General features: G+C 35.4%; 5 long non-coding RNA genes across 5 annotated transcripts; all 5 read left to right on the forward strand.

Annotated features, from left to right (window-relative positions):
- Nucleotides 1-402: 402 nt before the first annotated feature.
- LOC146935938 (uncharacterized) lies at nucleotides 403-1,789 on the forward strand. Its single transcript, XR_015030407.1, has 2 exons — nucleotides 403-515; nucleotides 1,382-1,789. It is a non-coding gene; the product is annotated as an uncharacterized LOC146935938 (long non-coding RNA).
- A 3,600-nt stretch (nucleotides 1,790-5,389) lies between these two features.
- LOC146935939 (uncharacterized) lies at nucleotides 5,390-7,630 on the forward strand. The gene is made up of 2 exons (XR_015030398.1): nucleotides 5,390-5,648; nucleotides 7,414-7,630. It is a non-coding gene; the product is annotated as an uncharacterized LOC146935939 (long non-coding RNA).
- Nucleotides 7,631-11,475: 3,845 nt separating this feature from the next.
- LOC146935940 (uncharacterized) lies at nucleotides 11,476-14,617 on the forward strand. Its single transcript, XR_015030399.1, has 2 exons — nucleotides 11,476-11,762; nucleotides 13,528-14,617. It is a non-coding gene; the product is annotated as an uncharacterized LOC146935940 (long non-coding RNA).
- Nucleotides 14,618-18,138: 3,521 nt separating this feature from the next.
- On the forward strand, nucleotides 18,139-20,501 carry LOC146935941 (uncharacterized). The gene is made up of 2 exons (XR_015030400.1): nucleotides 18,139-18,425; nucleotides 20,191-20,501. It is a non-coding gene; the product is annotated as an uncharacterized LOC146935941 (long non-coding RNA).
- Nucleotides 20,502-21,557: 1,056 nt separating this feature from the next.
- LOC146935942 (uncharacterized) lies at nucleotides 21,558-23,131 on the forward strand. Its single transcript, XR_015030401.1, has 2 exons — nucleotides 21,558-21,933; nucleotides 22,796-23,131. It is a non-coding gene; the product is annotated as an uncharacterized LOC146935942 (long non-coding RNA).
- The last annotated feature ends 2,387 nt before the right edge of the window (nucleotides 23,132-25,518 follow it).

A 25,518-nucleotide genomic window follows, 5' to 3' on the forward strand; every position in this document is an offset into this window, starting at 1 on the left:
TTTAAGTAAATTAAAAAAATAATTATTAAATTATAGGTAAATTAAATAAAATTATCTTTAAATAAAATTTAAAATTAGTGCGACGAAGAAAATTATAAAATAGTCTAAATAAATTAATATCTAAAAAAAAAGTCTGAATAAATTAATTTTTATGTTCGGAAGGTATATTTTTCATTTTACACATTCATTCAATCAAATTACACTAAATATATATAAAAAAAATTATGCCTTTTTTTTCATTTCAAAAAGAGAACAAAATGAAATAACTATTATAGCACAATCTTTCAAAAAAAATACTATTATAGCACAAGACGTGCCAAGAATAGAACCAAAGTTGTTGCCGAATTTGAACCTTTGTACTTTGCCGCAATGTGAACTATTAATTATCGCCACTTATTATTACAGGTTTCAACTGTTAGGGTGTTCACATATTCAAAATATTCTTACTGGATCGTCAGAGTGTTTGCGAGTACACCATCTCCTTTTTGGAGAAGAAGGAAACTACTAAATCATAGGTGACACCCATGAATCAATTACCAACCCACGTTTTTCTATTCTCATGTAAAGCATTTCAGCTGCATAATATTCATTACAGTTAGGTTTCAAGCAGTAGAACAAAAATGACGATCCAGAGTGCAAAACCATGCTTTTGAAGTTCATATAGGACTAATTTATGTATGACCGTCCAGCCAATTTTTTTTTTTTTTAAAAAAGTTGATTTGATATCTGCATATTTGAGCCTAGTAACTAAAACTAGAGATAAACAAAAAAATGGTGTTTAATCTCTCCATTTCGATATGTAAATCTTGTGGTAGCTTATCAAGGCATCCCATGCGAATCATTGAAAAGAAACTTTGAACAAAGTTTTCTCTTTGAAGATTGCAATCTATGTATTTAGTTGATTTGTACTTTCAAATTAATTAAACAATGCTAAAATGAGTTGTCAAATTAAAATAGGAAAAGCTAAAGACTAAGGGCAGCTTAGTAAATGTGTTATGTGTAATGATTATTTCATTTCATTTTTTCATTTGTTTGTCAAAACCTTAAACGACATTCATTGTGAAACGGGATGAGTACTATTTAATGGGTTTTCACAAAGACAAGGTTGAAATAATAATATCTTGTTGGTATTTTTCTGAGTTTTTTTTTAGGGGAATAAAAGAAAACGAGGGTTTCAAGATGAATACACACATTATAGGACAACACATCAACCACTCCATTTTATTTGTTTAAGATAAATTCTAAAAAAATTGCACTAACCTCTTTAAAATGTTGCTCACACCCCCTTTATTTCTTAAAATGACACTAACATGATGTTAGCATGTAATTTCGATAGGATCATTTATTATGGTCCACATTTGTTTGACCTTTAACTTTGCAGGAATCGAAGACTTTTTTTTTTTCAATTGGAGGATTTCGACAGGATGACAAACATAGTGCGTATAGTCAGAAGTTCGACAGAACAAGGCTGAGAGGGCAATCCCGTCAAAGAAAGCAATAATAACGGGAAATACACGATTTCAAGCTCAAGAGCGGTTTCCTTAGTGGAAACGTGGGACAAGCGGATGTCCAAGATGGAGGAAGTGCTGATCATGGGATTATTGGTTCGCCAATTAGTTATTCTAGTATAAATAAGTGATTCCAAGTAGGAAAATAGGTCGCAAATCATTTATAGAATTCTGCAACACTCAAACTACCGGCGTCTAGGGAAATGAGTTATACAGAATGTATGTAAACTGATTTGTAGACCACTTTATTTCTAATGCAATGCATTTTACATTCCTTTTAAGTTTATGCGTTTAAACTTTTATATTTTATCTCAAACCTGTCGAGCGACAATGCCTTTTACTTCAAGACCCGTTCTGTAAAATTTACCTCGCTCCTCAAATCAAACTATTATGTAAAATTTACCCCTCCTGTAAAATTACCAAAATACCTCAATCATAAAAATGATCAAAATACCCTTCTCGCCTAATCCACTAATACCAAATCAAACACAAAAACAAGCAATTAAACATATATAATAATTAAATAAAATTATCTTAGCGAAAAAGGGTTGTTACAATCGCGTTTGCTCGGACAGAGTTGTGTTTGGAAGGGTAACGATGAAAAACTCTTTGCAAAGTAGATGGAGTAAGAAGCGAAAAATGGAAAAATAAATCCTTTTATAGGATTTAGAGCATCTAGGTCGAAGGCTCAGGTAAGAAGAAATTAAAGGTTTTCGATTCAATGACTAAGATATGGCCTCGAACCACGAAGAGCACTCAAGTGGCGTGCGCATAAAGGGCAAAGCTCAGTGCGCATGCATACCACAAAGCAGACACGTGGAAAGTCAAAGTGAACAACCTTCACGTCAAGGACTTTTCAATTTGATGCATTAAATACCAACTACTCCCACTAACTCGTATCAAGCACCACATTCTTGAGGATGGAATAAACTTCCCACAAATGAAAAACTTCCAAGGCGCCAATGTTTGCAGACGCCCAATCATTCTCCTCTCTTTACAACTAAAAGCCATTGCGCCATAAAGACATCAACGGCTTGGGGGATGTCGCGTCATTTTTCGGAGATCAAGGCTATTTGATTAGCGTTTGACTCAATAATTTTATTTCACGACTGAACATTTACTTTTTTTAGAAAAGGGGAAAAAAGTTCAAACTACCCCATATTTGAAAAGATTTAGGGTTCGGGGGTTAGTTACATAAAGGGAAGGTATTAGCAGCCTTTATGTCCGAAGTACTCTACGGGAACCTCTTGATTTTATTTAATGTTTTGTGCTATAAACTTGCTTGCTGAAAAGGGTTCAAAGTGGTAAAAACGGATACCTATTTATCTACATTTTTTATTGTTTGGAAGGACAAGTCCTTTGCCTACGTACCCGTGAGGGATCAAAACCTCGTAGTTCGGGGTTGAAATTGATGTTTGATTTGTTGTATGTTTTTTATTAATTTTTGAAAAGGTTTTAAAATAAAAGCCAAGTGGCAAATAAGAATTGGTTTGTATTTTTTATATTGAAAGAAAAATGACTCAAAGTAGAATTAAAATTGATTTGAAATTTGATTAAGAAAGAAAATAAAAAAGAACGATCACTTGATTGAAAATCAAGGTTTATTATGAAAATATTTTTTTTGTGATTTTTGTTATTTGAATGTTTTTGTTGTTTTGGAATAATAAATGAAAATTAAACTAACGGAGCAATAAAATTAAAACGCGTGGATTTTTGTAGTGACGTTGGATCACCACAAAATCCCTAATCTAATTTTTTTTATATTTTTTAGTATATATAAAGCGGTAAAGAAATAAAAGACACACACACACACACACATTTTTTCTCATTTATATTTACATTGGACCTAAATACATTCTAATTGCTGGAAAATAAATGAAAATAATTAAAATGCTAAATAGAATAAAAAAATGCTAAAAAAAAAATAAAATGCAAGAAAACAAAAGAGAATAAAAGGAAGGGACAGCTGAAGGGACAAAATTCCGAAGGGACTTTCCGAAGGGACAGAAAAAGAGGGAGAAGAAAAGAATAGCTCGTCAACACAAGCTAAATGAGGGAGAAGAGAGAAAAGTTCTTTGACAACTCAAGAGAACTTTTGGTGTCTTTTGAAGTGTGGAATGAGGGCTTTATTTTTAGGTTCAAAGGTTGATGGATTTGGAAATTAGAGACCGCATTTAATTAATGGACTTGATGATGATTGAACGCGTTCTGGTGAAATTGGGAAGAAAGTTTTGACTCTGCACTGATTATGGCATGACTTGGAGGAAAAAATAATTTGGACCCCTGGACACTTAATTTTAGACTCATTGACACTTTGGTTTTTTTTGGACACTAATTAAAATGAAAAAAAATAAAATAAACCTAATAAGAAATAAAATAAAATCAATTTAAAATAAAACAAATTAAGTAAAACAAAATTAAAAGATGGAAAATAAAAGGTAAGATAAAACTAAAAGACTAATAAAAAAGAAAGGTGAGAAGAGGGCCCGATATTGGAACAAAAAATGAGGTATTTTAGAGTACCACTTTGCCGAATTTTTCACTTAAAAGACAGAGAATATTCCGGGTAAGAGGACATGTGTCAGTGGGATCTTAGGTCAAAAGTTGGGGTATGACAGGGGACAACTGTTCTGAACCGGTCATAAGACCAATCACACGATGACACATGGCCTAACTTACACTGTCATAAGGCTCCGCGCCTGATGGAACACGCCATCTTTAAGTTCACCGCATCGCACACGAGCGCGCCCCCGCACAAGGATCACACTACACGTGTCGTCTAACCGTCCCTAATCACCCTCAAGATATGATTCACTTTTCACAACACTTTCTTCACACTCTTTTTCAGTTCGATTACTGAATTAAGCGTTGGATTGCTAACGTGCCTGCAAACACCTTTTATCGAACCGTGAAGACTCGTCACTGTCGTACCGGTAACTGTCAGCGTCCCACCAAAGTATTTTCCGCCACCATTCCCACCAAAGCATTTTCCGCCACCGTTGCCATCGTAGATAAGAATGTATGGTGAGTTAGGATATGACACTAGTATTGAGCATGGGATAATGGAAACTCTACGTAATTCAAAGAAAATATGTTGAGGTTCCAAATTGTGTGGGTTATACATGTTAAATGGCTATACTTTTTTTCTTTTCAATGCATCTAAAATAAGACAAAACATGCATGATAATTATGAGATATGTGGTTTTTATTTGTTGCATGTTGGTGACATGGGTTTAGTTGGACTTGATGAACAAGGTTTTCTAGGTGATCGAACTGAACTGAAAATGTTATAAACAGACATCAGCCTTGAAAGACAATGGTAAGAATATACATTAAATATTAAACATCACTATAAAAAAAACAGTGGTAAAAATATTCGGTTAGCTCCTGAAGATATTTGTTTTTTGAGTTGTACAATTTATTAGGTAAACGACAAAGTGGATGTACACATTTTGAAGTTGTTGTGGATAATACTTAGTTTGATATGGAGTCTTCCATTTGTGGGACTAGAATAAGATAAGCAATAGTAACTTCAAGCTAGTTGGTAAGAGACAGGGAAGCCAGGGATAGTGTTACAAAAAGAGTGACACGGCTATGGAGACCTTGCGTGTTATGATTTAATTTTGGAGACGTTGAGCCTGTAACATCCCGCTCGTCAGCTAATGGAAATTTTACCTGTTAAATGTATCAGAGGAATGATATTCATGGAAAGTAAGTTCATGGGTAATATTTTATGACATGTCAGTATATTACGGATAAAGTATCAGTGTCGGATTAAACACGCTTAAGACAAGGGCAAAGAGGTAATTGCACGCCAAAGGATATTTATTTGGTTTTGGTCTCAAAATCATTCATTTTCCATTTGCTTTCTCTCTCTAGGGTTGAGAGAAAGAGTTTTTCTCTCTCTTCTCTCTAACCATCGACCCCTCCTTCTTATCCTCACCTCATCAATTCATCAAACCTTCTTCCTCAAAGATTCTTAGGTTGGAGATGAACCTTGCATCATGGTTTTCTTCTTCTTCTTCCTAAAGAACAACTAGAAGCTTTGGAAACAAGTTGGAGAAAGAAAGGAACTAGAGTTTTGAGAGATGGAAAGAGGTGTTAATGCTTGAAGCTTAAAGATCAAGTGCAAATCATTAGGTGAGTTCCATAGATAGATTACCTACCCTTTGGGTTTGTAAAATCTTGAGATGATATCATGATATATGTTAGTTAGCTTTTATGAAATTCTAGTACCCCCAAAGTAATTCTTGTTGTTCATATGCTAAGAATTGCCATGAGATATGTTTACTTAAGTCTATACAAGTTGTTGGATGTATTTGGTGCATTACAAGGTCGAATTGGACGAGTTTTGGGTCGAAAATGGCGAAAACCCGCGGCCGAAACACGCGAAAACGCAAGCTTCGGAGCGCTGCGCCTGTACAAGGGCGCTAGGCGCCCACCCACAGAGAGCTAGCGCTAGGCGCCCTGCTCCTGGCGCCAGGCGCCCCAGACAGGACAACGTCCGCGTTGACTTGCATTCGGGTGCTTGGGGGCAGTCGTATGGGGGTCCGTAGCGATCGTTTCAAAGTGTTCTTTGACTGTTTTCACTTATTTTTCTACTAGAACAAACTTGGCTTTATCAAGTCATAGAATTTATAAACGACTTGGAATTTGGGTTTTCGGCACTTTCGGTCTTTAGAAATTATTGTAAAGTTGCTCACATCATCCATTGATCCTTGCATCAATAATCGTGGCAATCTTAGTATGTACCACAAGGATGGCTCAAGAGAGTTTAAGCATGATGGGGTAGCAATGAACTAAGAAAGGGAATGTATGTAGAGCCTCGGCTTAGGTTGCCGAGAACTAGAAAGATAGCAAGAATCCCTAGAATGATTAGACGCGAATGATAATCTCTTCGCACATGAGCTAGAATAACTTAGCTAGTACGTAAGTTGTGGATTGATAAGTTAATTCTCTCCACCATGTTAAGAATGAACAAGTATACGTTACCGCTAATCGGATCGATTAAGGTTCCGAGGTAAACAAGCAAGTATATATATGTTTAGCTTATATGCACGACAAGACCATGACTAATAAGTGTAGGTGACATGTCTCTTGATATCCACATAAGGGGGGATACAAGGGGTTCTCATTATGAGAACGATTCAAGCCGTAAGGGACCCGCATGTCACTGAGTAAACAAGACGTAGGTGCTCGTGTCTCTTGTTATCCACGCCAGGGGGATACGGGAGGTTCTCGACCTAAGGGGAACGGTTCAAGCCGCAAGGGACCCGCACGACACCGAGGGAGTCCGATGTACGTACATCGGTCATGTATGGGATTGATCTCGGGGTTACTCCACTCGGGACTATCCGTAAAATGAATCAAGATAACATTGTTTGTTCAACGCTAACCTAACGAATGAACTTAGACACGATTATGTTCCTTATGATTATGTTATGTTATGCTCATGATCGAGCCCATGTATGATTATGTTTAAGAACAAGAGCATGAAATGCTATTAGACGAGAGCAAGATATGTATAGAGCAAGTAAAGAAAGCTATGCCCGTGACGACCTTAGGTTTCCCTAATCGTCTGGTTTAGAATCATGTCATGACTATGCTATGTTATTTTATGTTTAGGCCTTGTTACGTAAAGCGTACACTTGGCAATGCGGTTTAGGTTCCCTCAACCGCCATGACATGTATAGATGAGAAACCTATAACAGGTGAGATAAGATTATGACGGCTCTAGTAAGCACTACAGTCTAAGTATGCAAGTCTCCACACACGTATAATCAACCGTCAGGTTGTAATGTAGACACGTGGTGACCGTAGGTTTCCCCTTGAGGTTGCCTATAGCCTAGGATGTAGGGGAACTCACTGACACATTATGTCTCATCCCAATCCTTATTTGTTTCAGATAAACAGGATGTTATGCAAGCTTGAAGTCGGATGGATGTTTCAGCAAGTGTGTGTTCGTGTCGCTGCAGGATGCTTTGGATTTTAAGGATGAAATTATATATGTATGGTTGAGTTGTTTATGCGATTTTTGTACGAACGCAATTTGTTGTATAATTATTCATTCGTATGTAATAATTGTTGTAAATTTTAATGTATCCAATACTAATATTAACGCACGTGCTAGACTTTCTAGATACGTCTGGTATGGGTGTTACAATTGGTATCAGAGCAGGTCGATTCAGACCGTGCCTTGGGTCATTAAGTTACAAGTAAGGTAGTGGGACCATTGGGTTCCGGGTAAATGTTCTAATTGTTGTTGTTAGTTGAGCCTGATCAACTCAATTTAACATTCAACGATTAGAATGTATGCCTGAGAGCTGAATAGGACCCGGGAGGAACGAAGTATGAGATGAAGATGCACTGAAAAGTGCTAACTGAGAAGTAAGAACTCGGAGTGAGTATTAGTAAGAGTTTGATCGTGCCAAAAGGTGGCCGGTGAACTAATTAAGTAGAAGTGTGAATCCTCCGGGAATGTAAGGCATGTTAAGGATGGACGTTCCGTCAATGTCGGATAAGAAGTTAGTGACACTTCGTGTACCCGTAAGTGAAGAAGTCAGGCATATATATATATTTAAGCATGACCGAAGTTTCGGTAAGAGATGTTGGAACAGGTTTATGATATTCTGGAATGTCAGAAGAAGGCTACGAGATAGTGAGAAGTCGACATATGTTGACGGAGTCAGCATGCTCTCAAGAATAGCAATATGTGAAAGAAGTTAAGGGCATGTATGATTGGAAAGTTGCGTAAGTGGCAATGTAACGAGGTAAGTTATTCGTAGTGTAGGAAGTTAAGTATTCAAGAGAAAGTTTTATGTTATCAAGAGTAAGGCATTGATTTCCGGCGTGCCAAGAATTGTATCGAAAAAGGTTGATGTTGCCATGTATATGTTGTAGAATATTTTACGATGATAGGAATGAATGATGTGCATTGTATACTTGAGAATAAGAATTTTATGCAATAAATGTTTTCTAAAAAAATAGGGTTGGAGAAGCTCACCAATAGCAAGCCTGGAATGAAACTTCCATTTTGTGAAACCTACTAGTTCGTTCCTATGATTTGCAATAACTATTGGGGAGATGTCTTCACAATAATTTTTTTTATGTGACGAAAATCTTTTATGACATCAAGTAACGAATGCATATCATATCCTAAGATTTTCAAAAAAAAAAAAAAAAAGACATGGGTAACCATCAACGAAATCGATACGGTTTAAGGTAACTTTGGAAGTTAATGTGTTAAGAATCAAGAACGAGCCAAGATTAAAAGTATAGAAGTTAAAGCGGTGCAAAGTTATGAGGAATCACAAGGTTCACGGATTATGTGAAATTATGATGTATCTCTTGAACCTATGTTTTGCTTAATTGATTTGTTAAAGCTCATTATGAAATTGAACTCTAAAGTTTAAGGAATTTTAAAAAGATTTACACGTATAGGTGATTAAGGTTGATATTTTGAAACTTTACGAGATTTTTTTTTAGGAACCGGTTTGCTACGACACTCGTAGAGCGGGCTAGACTTATTGGAGTCTAGGTTTGGTGGCACGTATGTGTTATCAACTCATTCTATGATTTCCAAAGCAATGACCGGGGCCTAAACTCAATATATTTATAAAGCAGAAAATCATCAACGTCAATTACTCGTGCGTTAGTTTACGAAGTTTTTTTTAATGAAAAAAAAAAATCAACGAGCAAGCATTGGTGTGATTAAGCAAAATATAGTATGCGAGAATGCGAAGGTACAAGGATTAGATGTTCAAGAAAGATATGTTCAAGTGCTAGATTGGTTTGTTAAAGGAAATTGAGTTTACTCGAAAACAAGTTCAGATATGATATGTATGGTAAATGCAACCAGCAAGAACGTAAGGTTTACCCCGAGTCAAGTATTATGAGCATAAGATAAATTATCATGAGTTTTGAATTTACAAGACAAGTGTAAGGTTGTGATGTCGGTTATAACATGGAAGATCTTGAGAACAGTTCAAGAAGTTAGTATTCAAGTGATAACTAGTAATATGAAGTCTCAATCACTCTAACGGATTAGAGTAATGGTTTAAACCAACCGGGAGGAATCAGAGTAGCGCCATGGAAGCTAATCGTTAATCATGAAACATGGAAAATTTAGTATGTATGAATTTTCGTGAAGAATGTTTGGTTGGTAATGCAAGTTTAGCAGAAGCATCGTAAGACAAGCGAGGAGTTCTCGATGTGATAAGTAGGTATGGATGTGTATATAGTTAGCATTGGCTAAGGTAAAATCTTAAAGTATGTATTTTTACCTAGGTAAAATGAGAAAGACAAGTGTTGCCATATATGAATGGGTTAGGATGCATGGATGATGATGTTGGAAAACATGTAAGATTCAGAAGGTTACATTTCGCGACTCAAGTAAAGAATTAAAGCATCAAGAATGATGACCAGTATTAAGGAAGAAGTGTTATGCAGGAGATGGTAACCATATATGATCGTAACCGAATATGATGTTTTGAAGATTCAAGTTTATTGTTCTTAGAACGAGGAAATTAGATAATGTTATGAGGGTCAAGGTTCCTATATGATTTATGTTATGCAGTTATGTGAGTCTCCAAGATATGTATGTAAGTCAAGAAAGAAGTTACCTTTGAAGTTCAAGAATTTTATTATGGATGAAGATATAAATCATGAGTTATGCACGATCAAGTGCATACTCCCTTATGTCAAACTTGTTAAATGATCACGATACTTGCTATGAAGATTTCGAACTATGATTTATAACTTTTAAAGTTAAAATGGGTAGTAAGGGACTTTGGAACGATGATTATTTTAAAAATATGATTTCGTAATGTTTTCTTTTAAGTTATACAATTATTCGTTCCAAGGACCCAAATACCAAAGTTTAGAAAATTTTCTTAATCAAGATGTTAGAACAAGTATCGTTATTATCTCACAAGATGCGACACTTGAGAGTATGTAGGACACCATGTAAGGTAAGATTTGATGAAGTAAACAACAGTTTTCGAAAAGTTTTACGAGGGGTACAAGTATATGTTAAGAGTATTAAAATGCAAGAGATCTAAGTCATAAGTTTTAAGAGCATGTAAGTTACAGGATGGGTTGATGAATGTTATATGTATAAGCGTAATTAATTTCATCTCTCTAAGACAAGTTATATGAGTCATCCATGAATTTGGGTGCAATAAGAATGTTAATGAGATCGAGAGATTTCTTAAGACTCTGAAAAGAGACAAGAGATTCGTAGAATCGCCAAGATAAGTAATGTCAGAATGAGGCACTTGTCTCAAGGTACAATAAGTAACTGATGTATGAATTATATGTTTACCGATAAGATTATGTATGCATGAAAAGATGTTTTAAAGTTACAAGTAAGCACTGCAGGGCAAACCTGGTTTCTGGTAGGATTCCAGTTAAAAGGCAAATCCTGAGTGTTCATGTTTATGACAAGAAAACTTTAGGGATGGTTTATGTTAAGCGGGTAAGATCCGATTCTGAGACAAAAAGTTTATGAGTAGCAAGGTAAGTTTCATGTCATGATATATTAAGATAACTCTAAGTTGGAGTGACAATAAGATCAAGAAGGCTATGTTTAATTGTATGTGGGTTAAGAAATAAGATGAGGACATGATACGACGAACTCTATGAATAAGTGTGAATGGAATTTGTATGACTCAGACCATAGATAAGTTTTTGGTCATGATGATTGGTAGTCGATCTTTAAATTTCGAGGACGAAATTTCTTTAAGGGGGGTAGAGTGTAACATCCCGCTCGTCAGCTAATGGAAATTTTACCTGTTAAATGTATCAGAGGAATGATATTCATGGAAAGTAAGTTCATGGGTAATATTTTATGACATGTCAGTATATTACGGATAAAGTATCAGTGTCGGATTAAACACGCTTAAGACAAGGGCAAAGAGGTAATTGCACGCCAAAGGATATTTATTTGGTTTTGGTCTCAAAATCATTCATTTTCCATTTGCTTTCTCTCTCTAGGGTTGAGAGAAAGAGTTTTTCTCTCTCTTCTCTCTAACCATCGACCCCTCCTTCTTATCCTCACCTCATCAATTCATCAAACCTTCTTCCTCAAAGATTCTTAGGTTGGAGATGAACCTTGCATCATGGTTTTCTTCTTCTTCTTCCTCAAGAACAACTAGAAGCTTTGGAAACAAGTTGGAGAAAGAAAGGAACTAGAGTTTTGAGAGATGGAAAGAGGTGTTGATGCTTGAAGCTTAAAGATCAAGTGCAAATCATTAGGTGAGTTCCATAGATAGATTACCTACCCTTTGGGTTTGTAAAATCTTGAGATGATATCATGATATATGTTAGTTAGCTTTTATAAAATTCTAGTACCCCCAAAGTAATTCTTGTTGTTCATATGCTAAGAATTGCCATGAGATATGTTTACATAAGTCTATACAAGTTGTTGGATGTATTTGGTGCATTACAGGGTCGAATTGGATGAGTTTTGGGTCGAAAATGGCGAAAACCTGCGGCCGAAACACGCGAAAACGCAAGCTTCGGAGCGCTGCGCCTGTACAAGGGCGCTAGGCGCCCACCCACAGAGAGCTAGCGCTAGGCGCCCTGCTCCTGGCGCCAGGCGCCCCAGACAGGACAACGTCCGCGTTGTCTTGCGTTCGGGTGCTTGGGGGCAGTTGTGTGGGGGTCCGTAGCGATCGTTTCGAAGTGTTCTTTGACTGTTTTCACTTATTTTTCTACTGGAACAAACTTGGCTTTATCAAGTCATAGAATTTATAAACGACTTGGAATTTGGGTTTTCGGCACTTTCGGTCTTTAGAAATTATTGTAAAGTTGCTCACATCATCCATTGATCCTTGCATCAATAATCGTGGCAATCTTAGCATGTACCACAAGGATGGCTCAAGAGAGTTTAAGCATGATGGGGTAGCAATGAACTAAGAAAGGGAATGTATGTAGAGCCTCGGCTTAGGTTGTCGAGAACAAGAAAGATAGCAAGAATCCCTAGAATGATTAGACGCGAATGATAATCTCTTCGCACATGAGCTAGAATAACTTAGCTAGTACGTAAGTTGTGGATTGATAAGTTAATTCTCTCCACCATGTTAAGAATGAACAAGTATACGTTACCGCTAATCGGATCGATTAAGGTTCCGAGGTAAACAAGCAAGTATATATATGTTTAGCTTATATGCACGACAAGACCATGACTAATAAGTGTAGGTGACATGTCTCTTGATATCCACATCAGGGGGGATACAAGGGGTTCTCATTATGAGAACGATTCAAGCCGTAAGGGACCCGCATGTCACTGAGTAAACAAGACGTAGGTGCTCGTGTCTCTTGTTATCCACGCCAGGGGGATACGGGAGGTTCTCGACCTAAGGGGAACGGTTCAAGCCGCAAGGGGCCCGCACGACACCGAGGGAGTCCGATGTACATACATCGGTCATGTATGGGATTGATCTCGGGGTTACTCCACTCGGGACTATCCGTAAAATGAATCAAGATAACATTGATTGTTCAACGCTAACCTAACGAATGAACTTAGACACGATTATGTTCCTTATGATTATGTTATGTTATGCTCATGATCGAGCCTATGTATGATTATGTTTAAGAACAAGAGCATGAAATGCTATTAGACGAGAGCAAGATATGTATAGAGCAAGTAAAGAAAGCTATGCCCGTGACGACCTTAGGTTTCCCTAATCGTCCGGTTTAGAATCATGTCATGACTATGCTATGTTATTTTATGTTTAGGCCTTGTTACGTAAAGCGTACACTTGGCAATGTGGTTTAGGTTCCCTCAACCGCCATGACATGTATAGATGAGAAACCTATAACAGGTGAGATAAGATTATGACGGCTCTAGTAAGCACTACAGTCTAAGTATGCAAGTCTCCACACACGTATAATCAACCGTCAGGTTGTAATGTAGACACGTGGTGACCGTAGGTTTCCCCTTGAGGTTGCCTATAGCCTAGGATGTAGGGGAACTCACTGACACATTATGTCTCATCCCAATCCTTATTTGTTTCAGATAAACAGGATGCTATGCAAGCTTGAAGTCGGATGGATGTTTCAGCAAGTGTGTGTTCGTGTCGCTGCAGGATGCTTTGGATTTTAAGGATGAAATTATATATGTATGGTTGAGTTGTTTATGCGATTTTTGTACGAATGCAATTTGTTGTATAATTATTCATTCGTATGTAATAATTGTTGTAAATTTTAATGTATCCAATACTAATATTAACGCACGTGCTAGACTTTCTAGATACGTCTGGTATGGGTGTTACAATTGGTATCAGAGCAGGTCGATTCAGACCGTGCCTTGGGTCATTAAGTTACAACTAAGGTAGTGGGACCATTGGGTTCCGGGTAAATGTTCTAATTGTTGTTGTTAGTTGAGCCTGATCAACTCAATTTAACATTCAACGATTAGAATGTATGCCTGAGAGCTTAATAGGACCCGGGAGGAACGAAGTATGAGATGAAGATGCACTGGAAAGTGCGAACTGAGAAGTAAGAACTCGGAGTGAGTATTAGTAAGAGTTTGATCGTGCCAAAAGGTGGTCGGTGAACTAATTAAGTAGAAGTGTGAATCCTCCGGGAATGTAAGGCATGTTAAGGATGGACGTTCCGTCAATGTCGGATAAGAAGTTAGTGACACTTCGTGTACCCGTAAGTGAAGAAGTCAGGCATATATATATATTTAAGCATGACCGAAGTTTCGGTAAGAGATGTTGGAACAGGTTTATGATATTCTGGAATGTCAGAAGAAGGCTACGAGATAGTGAGAAGTCGACATATGTTGACGGAGTCAGCAGGCTCTCAAGAATAGCAATATGTGAAAGAAGTTAAGGGCATGTATGCTCGGAAAGTTGCGTAAGTGGCAATGTAACGAGGTAAGTTATTCGTAGTGGAGGAAGTTAAGTATTCAAGAGAAAGTTTTATGTTATCAGGAGTAAGGCATTGATTTCTGGCGTGCCAAGAATTGTATCGAAAAAGGTTGATGTTGCCATGTATATGTTGTAGAATATTTTAGGGTTAATTATGTTTCTAGTCCCTATAAAATAGCGACTTTGTAAGTTTAGTCCTTACTTAATTTTAATAGCATTTTTAGTCCCTAATTTTGTTTTTTTGCCCTGAGTATTAGTCCCTACTCAATTCAAATTTGTTTAATTTATGCTTAAACTCTTAAATTTTTGAACAATTTTTTGCAGACATGTTTAGAACATTACTAAAAGTTCCTCCGCAAAAAATTATCGCAAAATTTGATTTCTACATCCAGATTTTATTACTTTTTATCTTTAACTTTTGTCGTTTTAAAAAATTCATATTTAATTCATTTCATGTCTGAAAATTCTAAATTTTAGTAAACGAACCTTTCATAGTGTTCTAATCTTGTCTCAAAAAAATCGTTCAAAAATTTAAGAGTTTAAGGATAATTAATCAAACTTTGTTTTAGCAGGGACTAAAATTATAAGTAAATTTTTTTTTATAGGGACTAAAAATGCTATTAAAATTAAGGACTAAACTTACAAGGTCTCTATTTTATAGGGATTAGAAACATAATTAACCCAATATTTTACGATGATAGGAATGAATGATGTGCATTGTATACTTGAGAATAAGAATTTTATGCAATAAATGTTTTCTAAAAAAAATAGGGTTGGAGAAGCTCACCAATAGCAAGCCTGGAACGAAACTTCCCGTTTTGTGAAACCTACTAGTTCGTTCCTATGGTTTGCAATAACTATTGGGGAGATGTCTTCACAATATTTTTTTTTTATGTGACGAAAATCTTTTATGACATCAAGTAACGAATGCATATCATATCCTAAGATTTTCAAAAAAAAAAAAAAAAAAGACATGGGTAACCATCAACGAAATCGATACGGTTTAAGGTAACTTTGGAAGTTAATGTGTTAAGAATCAAGAACGAGCCAAGATTAAAAGTATAGAAGTTAAAGCGGTGCAAAGTTATGAGGAATCACAAGGTTCACGGATTATGTGAAATTATGATGTATCTCTTGAACCTATGTTTTGCTTAATTGATTTGTTAAAGCTCATTATGAAATTGAACTCTAAAGTTTAAGGAATTTTAAAAAGATTTACACGTATAGGTGATTGAGGTTGATATTTTGAAACTTTACGAGATTTTTTTTAGGAACCGGTTTGCTACGACACTCGTAGAGCGGTCTAGACTTATTGGAGTCTAGGTTTGGTGGCACGTATGTGTTATCAACTCATTCTATGATTTCCAAAGCAATGACCGGGGCCTAAACTCAATATATTTATAAAGCAGAAAATCATCAACGTCAATTACTCGTGCGTTAGTTTACGAAGTTTTTTTTAATGAAAAAAAAAATCAACGAGCAAGCATTGGTGTGATTAAGCAAAATATAGTATGCGAGAATGCGAAGGTACAAGGATTAGATGTTCAAGAAAGATATGTTCAAGTGCTAGATGGGTTTGTTAAAGGAAATTGAGTTTACTCGAAAACAAGTTCAGATATGATATGTATGGTAAATGCAACCAGCAAGAACGTAAGGTTTACCCCGAGTCAAGTATTATGAGCATAAGATAAATTATCATGAGTTTTGAATTTACAAGACAAGTGTAAGGTTGTGATGTCGGTTATAACATGGAAGATCTTGAGAACAGTTCAAGAAGTTAGTATTCAAGTGATAACTAGTAATATGAAGTCTCAATCACTCTAACGGATTAGAGTAATGGTTTAAACCAACCGGGAGGAATCAGAGTAGCGCCATGGAAGCTAATCGTTAATCATGAAACATGGAAAATTTAGTATGTATGAATTTTCGTGAAGAATGTTTGGTTGGTAATGCAAGTTTAGCAGAAGCATCATAAGACAAGCGAGGAGTTCTCGATGTGATAAGTAGGTATGGATGTGTATATAATTAGCATTGGCTAAGGTAAAATCTTAAAGTATGTATTTTTACCTAGGTAAAATGAGAAAGACAAGTGTTGCCATATATGAATGGGTTAGGATGCATGAATGATGATGTTGGAAAACATGTAAGATTCAGAAGGTTACATTTCACGACTCAAGTAAAGAATTAAAGCATCAAGAATGATGACCGGTATTAAGGAAGAAGTGTTATGCAGGAGATGGTAACCATATATGATCGTAACCGAATATGATGTTTTGAAGATTCAAGTTTATTGTTCTTAGAACGAGGAAATTAGATAATGTTATGAGGGTCAAGGTTCCTATATGATTTATGTTATGCAGTTATGTGAGTCTCCAAGATATGTATGTAAGTCAAGAAAGAAGTTACCTTTGAAGTTCAAGAATTTTATTATGGATGAAGATATAAATCATGAGTTATGCACGATCAAGTGCATACTCCCTTATGTCAAACTTGTTAAATGATCACGATACTTGCTATGAAGATTTCGAACTATGATTTATAACTTTTAAAGTTAAAATGGGTAGTAAGGGACTTTGGAACGATGATTATTTTAAAAATATGATTTCGTAATGTTTTCTTTTAAGTTATACAATTATTCGTTCCAAGGACCCAAATACCAAAGTTTAGAAAATTTTCTTAATCAAGATGTTAGAACAAGTATCGTTATTATCTCACAAGATGCGACACTTGAGAGTATGTAGGACACCATGTAAGGTAAGATTTGATGAAGTAAACAACAGTTTTCGAAAAGTTTTACGAGGGGTACAAGTATATGTTAAGAGTATTAAAATGCAAGAGATCTAAGTCATAAGTTTTAAGAGCATGTAAGTTACAGGATGGGTTGATGAATGTTATATGTATAAGCGTAATTAATTTCATCTCTCTAAGACAAGTTATATGAGTCATCCATGAATTTGGGTGCAATAAGAATGTTAATGAGATCGAGAGATTTCTTAAGACTCTGAAAAGAGACAAGAGATTCGTAGAATCGCCAAGATAAGTAATGTCAGAATGAGGCATTTGTCTCAAGGTACAATAAGTAACTGATGTATGAATTATATGTTTACCGATAAGATTATGTATGCATGAAAAGATGTTTTAAAGTTACAAGTAAGCACTGTAGGGCAAACCTGGTTTCTGGTAGGATTCCAGTTAAAAGGCAAATCCTGAGTGTTCATGTTTATGACAAGAAAACTTTAGGGATGGTTTATGTTAAGCGGGTAAGATCCGATTCTGAGACAATAAGTTTATGAGTAGCAAGGTAAGTTTCATGTCATGATATATTAAGATAACTCTAAGTTGGAGTGACACTAAGATCAAGAAGGCTATGTTTAATTGTATGTGGGTTAAGAAATAAGATGAGGACATGATACGACGAACTCTATGAATAAGTGTGAATGGAATTTGTATGACTCAGACCATAGATAAGTTTTTGGTCATGATGATTGGTAGTCGATCTTTAAATTTTGAGGACGAAATTTCTTTAAGTGGGGTAGAGTGTAACATCTCGCTCGTCAGCTAATGGAAATTTTACCTGTTAAATGTATCAGAGGAATGATATTCATGGAAAGTAAGTTCATGGGTAATATTTTATGACATGTCAGTATATTACGGATAAAGTATCAGTGTCGGATTAAACACGCTTAAGACAAGGGCAAAGAGGTAATTGCACGCCAAAGGATATTTATTTTGTTTTGGTCTCAAAATCATTCATTTTCCATTTGCTTTCTCTCTCTAGGGTTGAGAGAAAGAGTTTTTCTCTCTCTTCTCTCTAACCATCGACCCCTCCTTCTTATCCTCACCTCATCAATTCAACAAACCTTCTTCCTCAAAGATTCTTAGGTTGGAGATGAACCTTGCATCATGGTTTTCTTCTTCTTCTTCCTCAAGAACAACTAGAAGCTTTGGAAACAAGTTGGAGAAAGAAAGGAACTAGAGTTTTGAGAGATGGAAAGAGGTGTTAATGCTTGAAGCTTAAAGATCAAGTGCAAATCATTAGGTGAGTTCCATAGATAGATTACCTACCCTTTGGGTTTGTAAAATCTTGAGATGATATCATGATATATGTTAGTTAGCTTTTATGAAATTCTAGTACCCCCAAAGTAATTCTTGTTGTTCATATGCTAAGAATTGCCATGAGATATGTTTACATAAGTCTATACAAGTTGTTGGATGTATTTGGTGCATTACAGGGTCGAATTGGACGAGTTTTGGGTCAAAAATGGCGAAAACCCGCGGCCGAAACACGCGAAAACGCAAGCTTCGGAGCGCTGCGCCAGTACAAGGGCGCTAGGCGCCCACCCACAGAGAGCTAGCGCTAGGCGCCCTGCTCCTGGCGCCAGGCGCCCCAGACAGGACAACGTCCGCGTTGTCTTGCGTTCGGGTGCTTGGGGGCAGTCGTGTGGGGGTCCGTAGCGATCGTTTCGAAGTGTTCTTTGACTGTGTTCACTTATTTTTCTACTGGAACAAACTTGGCTTTATCAAGTCATAGAATTTATAAACGACTTGGAATTTGGGTTTTCGGCACTTTCGGTCTTTAGAAATTATTGTAAAGTTGCTCACATCATCCATTGATCCTTGCATCAATAATCGTGGCAATCTTAGCATGTACCACAAGGATGGCTCAAGAGAGTTTAAGCATGATGGGGTAACAATGAACTAAGAAAGGGAATGTATGTAGAGCCTCGGCTTAGGTTGTCGAGAACTAGAAAGATAGCAAGAATCCCTAGAATGATTAGACGCGAATGATAATCTCTTCGCACATGAGCTAGAATAACTTAGCTAGTACGTAAGTTGTGGACTGATAAGTTAATTCTCTCCACCATGTTAAGAATGAACAAGTATACGTTACCGCTAATCGGATCGATTAAGGTTCCGAGGTAAACAAGCAAGTATGTATATGTTTAGCTTATATGCACGACAAGACCATGACTAATAAGTGTAGGTGACATGTCTCTTGATATCCACATCAGAGGGGATACAAGGGGTTCTCATTATGAGAACGATTCAAGCCGTAAGGGACCCGCATGTCACTGAGTAAACAAGACGTAGGTGCTCGTGTCTCTTGTTATCCACGCCAGGGGGATACGGGAGGTTCTCGACCTAAGGGGAACGGTTCAAGCCGCAAGGGACCCGCACGACACCGAAGGAGTCCGATGTACGTACATCGGTCATGTATGAGATTGATCTCGGGGTTACTCCACTTGGGACTATCCGTAAAATGAATCAAGATAACATTGTTTGTTCAACGCTAACCTAACGAATGAACTTAGACACGATTATGTTCCTGATGATTATGTTATGTTATGCTCATGATCGAGCCTATGTATGATTATGTTTAAGAACAAGAGCATGAAATGCTATTAGACGAGAGCAAGATATGTATAGAGCAAGTAAAGAAAGCTATGCCCGTGACGACCTTAGGTTTCCCTAATTGTCCGGTTTAGAATCATGTCATGACTATGCTATGTTATTTTATGTTTAGGCCTTGTTACGTAAAGCGTACACTTGGCAATGCGGTTTAGGTTCCCTCAACCGCCATGACATGTATAGATGAGAAACCTATAACAGGTGAGATAAGATTATGACGGCTCTAGTAAGCACTACAGTCTAAGTATGCAAGTCTCCACACACGTATAATCAACCGTCAGGTTGTAATGTAGACACGTGGTGACCGTAGGTTTCCCCTTGAGGTTGCCTATAGCCTAGGATGTAGGGGAACTCACTGAGACATTATGTCTCATCCCAATCCTTATTTGTTTCAGATAAACAGGATGCTATGCAAGCTTGAAGTCGGATGGATGTTTCAGCAAGTGTGTGTTCGTGTCGCTGCAGGATGCTTTGGATTTTAAGGATGAAATTATATATGTATGGTTGAGTTGTTTATGCGATTTTTGTACAAACGCAATTTGTTGTATAATTATTCATTCGTATGTAATAATTGTTGTAAATTTTAATGTATCCAATACTAATATTAACGCACGTGCTAGACTTTCTAGATACGTCTGGTATGGGTGTTACAGAGCCTCTTAATGAATTTTACACCTTTGCATAAGTCAAAACAATGTTTCCTTTCCTAGCAAAGAGTAATTTCATGCATCATTCGTAAAACCTCAAGTCAATGATGGTACAGATGATCTTAGTCCAAAGGCTCAAACCACAATGTTGACTTCCACCTAGTTTACCATCATCTTAATACATGAGATTGTCTTTATCTATAACATAAGCTTCAACAAGTTCCAAAGCGTTTACAAGTAGTAAAGAGGGTTGACTGGAGTCCATAGCTTTGGCTTAGTCCATAGGCAAAACTTCTCTTATACTTAGAATTTCCTGCACAGTTAAACACATTTTCCTAAGTGTTCTCGTACATTTTTTATTTTTTTTATCATCAAAACGTAAGTGCTTTGTTCTTAAACAAATTTTTGTCTAACAAGCCAACCATAACACGCGTCAATAGTTCAAAATGATTAAATAACAATTAGAAATAAATTAGCTTCTAAATCCAACCATAACACTTTTTTAATATTTCTTTTTACTAAGTATGTTGAAGGGACAAATACGACACATTGATATACATTTAATAATGATTCTAATTTTTTAAAAGGTATTTTTACAACTTAACAAGGGCCATTTTAAAATATATAAATTATGTAAGCGGAAGTCGAGCTTTGAAAATCATAAAGTGATTAAACCATTTGTTACATATAAAGTGGGAAAATATGGCTGAAATCTCAAGTTTGTTTGTTTTATGATTATATTTATCTCCTCATTTACTGTTTCAAGAAGTTTGAATGGTATATAGTACGCATTCTTTTTTTTATTTTTTAAAATTTCCTTCTTTATTTCTAACGAAGTAATTTCATCTCAATTTAGTTACATTATTTTATTCTCTTTTTTCATTGAAGGGGGTGGTAAAGATAAATGCTTTAGAGATTCTGATTGTCCAAAACATATGTGCCCATCTAATATGGTTGCGAAGTGTATCCATCGTCTCTGCAAGTGTCGTAGACCGGAGTTGCAAGTACAACTTAATCCCAAGTGATTTTGTATTTAGTGAAAGAACCAAGAGAGTACACAAGTCTTTAGAATATTACATAATCTGTCATTTATTTATTTTGCTGGCATCCAATAATTGAATTTTTATCGTTCTAATTTCAAGAACCTTGTAGTAATGGCTTTGTACTCTAAAATGATGGTAATGAAATCAAATAAGATAGTAAGTAATATCATTAAGATTGTTTGTTTGTATCTTAATTTTAGAGATATCACCATTTTCTTTCCAACTTACCACGTATCAAGATATCTTTAAGGAAAAAGCTTAATGGTACGATAGTTGGTCGACGAAAAGCAACGAATCCACTGCAGCCATAGGATTTTATACAATAACCATTGGATTTAGATTGTGTTTTAATTTTATTTATTTTAAAAATGTAAAAATCCTACCAACCTTTTATCGTGTGCAGTCGTGCGCATATATTTCGTACATAGCAAGGCTGTATGTTTAATAGGTAAGTTGAAAAATAGTTTTTACCTTACCAATAATCCTATACTTTTATATTGATGTTATAATGTTTTCATACTTGTAATTGTTCTCAAGCATCATTTCTATTTCTCTTACATTTTATTATTTTTAAGAAGCTCGGAGTGTTTGCTTGCTTCTAAAAGATATGGAAAACTATAAACTGTCAATACAAAATTATAATTGTCTATTACAATAACTATACATGTCTTAATTAAATGTTTTTTTTTGTGCGTTATATTCAAATTAAATTGGAATGTTTATCTATGACTCTAGGAAACAAGCCCAATTTTCCTTGTGTTAAACAAATACTTGTGATGTAAAATTTACATATACCAGTATTTGTTAAAGAACTATAGTAAAGACTAAAGAATACAAAATTTATCCTTCAAAAAAAAAAAGAATACAAAATTTAAGTATTGTTATTATATATAATGATAAATTTGGCAAGTGCACCAAATATTTCCAAGCAATAAAATTGTAAGTTATATCGTCTCCACATGGATTATTGTTTTCAACTCGGTAATTAGCTAAACTTATAATAAAAGAAATAAATTGCGGGTTTTTTAAAAGATTGGTTTTTTGCGAATAAAAAATAATGGTTTGTTTACTATCCAATTTTATTTTAGAGATTTTAAAAATGAAGCTATTTGTGTTTGTTTACTATCCAATTTTTTTCTTTCTTAAACATGATTTTTAACTAGATCATGTTTTATTCTTTAAAAAATAGATTTTGAGAATACTACCATCAAGATTTCAAGTTTGATTATCTCCAATGTCAATTTTGGTGGACTCGTTTTTAAAAAACGAAACCAAACTACAATGATAGTAAAATATGTTTGGTGTTGCAGGGACTTACAACCAACTTTTAGGGACAAATAACCCTACAAAAACAAGTTGGCCTGAGCTATATATCTGGAGAAGCAGAGAGAAAAATAAAGGAAGATATATCTGGAGATGAAATTCAAGTGGTGCCCTCTGATTCATTTGTTACTGCTGATTTAAGGTTTAAAAGAGTTCGATTGTATGTTGATGAATCTAATAAGGTCATTAGGACTCCAACAATTGGTTGATTCATCAACTGAATATTGTTCACATGAGATTTGGGTATAAAGCCAGTGATCTAATTTGATGAATAAAGTAGGGTATAGTCCCCAAATTTTCTGGATCATACATATATAAGATTATGATTTGTGTCATGCATAATATTCATTTAAGTAAATTAAAAAAAATAATTATTAAATTATAGGTAAATTTTATTAAATTATCATTAAATAAAATTAAAAATTAGTATGATGAAGAAAATTATAAAATAGTCTAAATAAATTAATATCTTAAAAAAAAGTCTGAATAAATTAATTTTTATGTTCGGATGGTATATTTTTCATTTTACACATTCATTCAATCAAATCACACTAAATATATATAAAAAAATTATTCTTTTTTTTTTTATTTCAAAAAGCGAACAAAAATGAAATAACTATTATAGCACAAGACGTGCCAAGAATAGAACCAAAGTTGTTGCCGAATTTGAACCTTCTCTACTTTGCCGCAATGTGAACTATTAATTGTCGCCACTTCTGATTGCAGGTTTCAACTGTTATTGCGTTCACATATTCAAAATATTCTTACTAGATCGTCGGAGTGTTTGCGAGTACACCATCTCCTTTTTAGAGAAGAAGGAAACTACTAATCATAGTAACACCCAGAACTGACAAATCAATTACCAACCCACGTTTTTCTATTCTCATGTAAAGCATTTTAGCTGCTTAATATTATTCATTAAAGTTAGGTTTCAAGCAGTAGAAAAAAAATGATGATACAGATTACAAAACCATGCTTTTGAAGTTCATATCGGACTAATTTATGTATGACCGTCCAGCCTAAATTTTATTTTATTTTTAAAAAATAAGTTAATTTCATATCTGCATATTTGAGCCTAGTAACTAAAACTAGAGATAAACAAAAAATGTTGTTTAATCTCTCCATTTAGATATGTAAATCTTGCGGTAGCATTTCAAGGCATCACATGCGAATCACTGAAAAGAAACTTTGAACAAAGTTTTCTCTTTGAAGATTGCAATCTATGTATTTAGTTGATTTGTACCTTCAAATTAATTAAACAATGCCAAGATGAGTTGTCAAATAAAATAGGGAAAACTAAAGAGTAAGGGCAGTTTAGTAAAAGTGTTATATCTAATGATTATTTCATTCCATTTCTTAATATGTGTATCAAAACTTTAAACGACACTCATCGTGAAACGGATGGAGTACTATTTAATGGGTTTTCACAAAGACAAGGTTGAAATAATAATATCTTGTTGGTATTTTTCTGAGTTTTTTTAGGGGAATAAAAGAAAACCAGGGTTTCAAGATGAATACTTATGTATGACCAAATAATTCGCTCATAGATACTTCTTGAGACAAAAAGTATATTCATTTACTCTTACTATGCATTATATTTTGACGTGGTGAAGCCGAAAAAAAATTGTAGAATAACTGACAAAATTCGAGAATATCATTGATGACGTGGTGAACATTGAAGGGAACATTGAGGATGAAGATAAGGATTTACTCTTACTATGCATTATATTTTGACCACTCCAAGGATAATATACTTTATGAAAAGTAAGGTAAATTCATCTTCAATGAAGTCTAATCAGCTCTTAGAACCATGGAGTCGGCCAAGTTTAAAGCCTTGAAGGTGGTGTGGATGCCTTGAATGTATCAATAGGAAGAGGTGGGAGTAGAGGAAATTGGGAAAATTAAAATACAAGGGTGGTGACAAGTTTATGTGTTTCAAGTTTCTTAAGACCGGTCTCTTCAATAAGGATTGTCTCAAGTTAGAAGGAAATAATGACTTTGTGCAGGTTGTAGTTGTCTTAGAGGAGAATTATGTGGGTGTGGATGCACTAGTGGTGACATTTTGGAAACCGGAAGGGAATTGGCTTATAGACTTTAAATTTTATTTTCATATGTGTAAAAGGAATGAATACTTTAAGGCTTTGTTTGTGAGTTTTGAAGGGAGGGGAAGGAAAGGCTTAGGAGGGGAAGGGAAGGAAAGGAAGGGAAGCAGGGAGAAAGGAGGGAAAGTCTTCCCCTTGTTTGGGAGTTAAAGAAACCAACAAGGAAAGGAGATGGAAGGCTTATGTGATAATTTTACTGTTTTACCATTTTTCTCTTAAAATCAATACATTATGTTATACTTTGTAATTTATCTTGTAAATTGTAATTTGAATTTTGAATTAGTATGAGGACAAAATTGTCAATTTGTATGTTTAACCCCCCAAAACCCCCAATTTGGGGGAACTTAAAATTGGACAAATGAAGCCCTTCAAAAAATCCCCAAAACCTTTCCCTATTTTTTTAAAACTCCCAAACAAGGGTTTACCTCTCCATAAGCCTTTCCTTCCCCTCCTCTCCAAAAACCAACTCGCAAACAAAGCCTAAGACTCTGCATATGGAAGAAGGTAGAGTAGTTTTCCTTAGAAAATACAAGGCTTATAAGGTTCAAGTTACATCTTATGATGTTTGACTGTCATGAGCTCCTTTGGCAAGATGTGAGGTATGTTCC

Source organism: Medicago sativa, chromosome 3, assembly GCF_051527215.1.
Source record: "Medicago sativa cultivar Bolivia chromosome 3, Bolivia_mono, whole genome shotgun sequence".
Classification (NCBI taxonomy): Eukaryota; Viridiplantae; Streptophyta; class Magnoliopsida; order Fabales; family Fabaceae; genus Medicago; species Medicago sativa.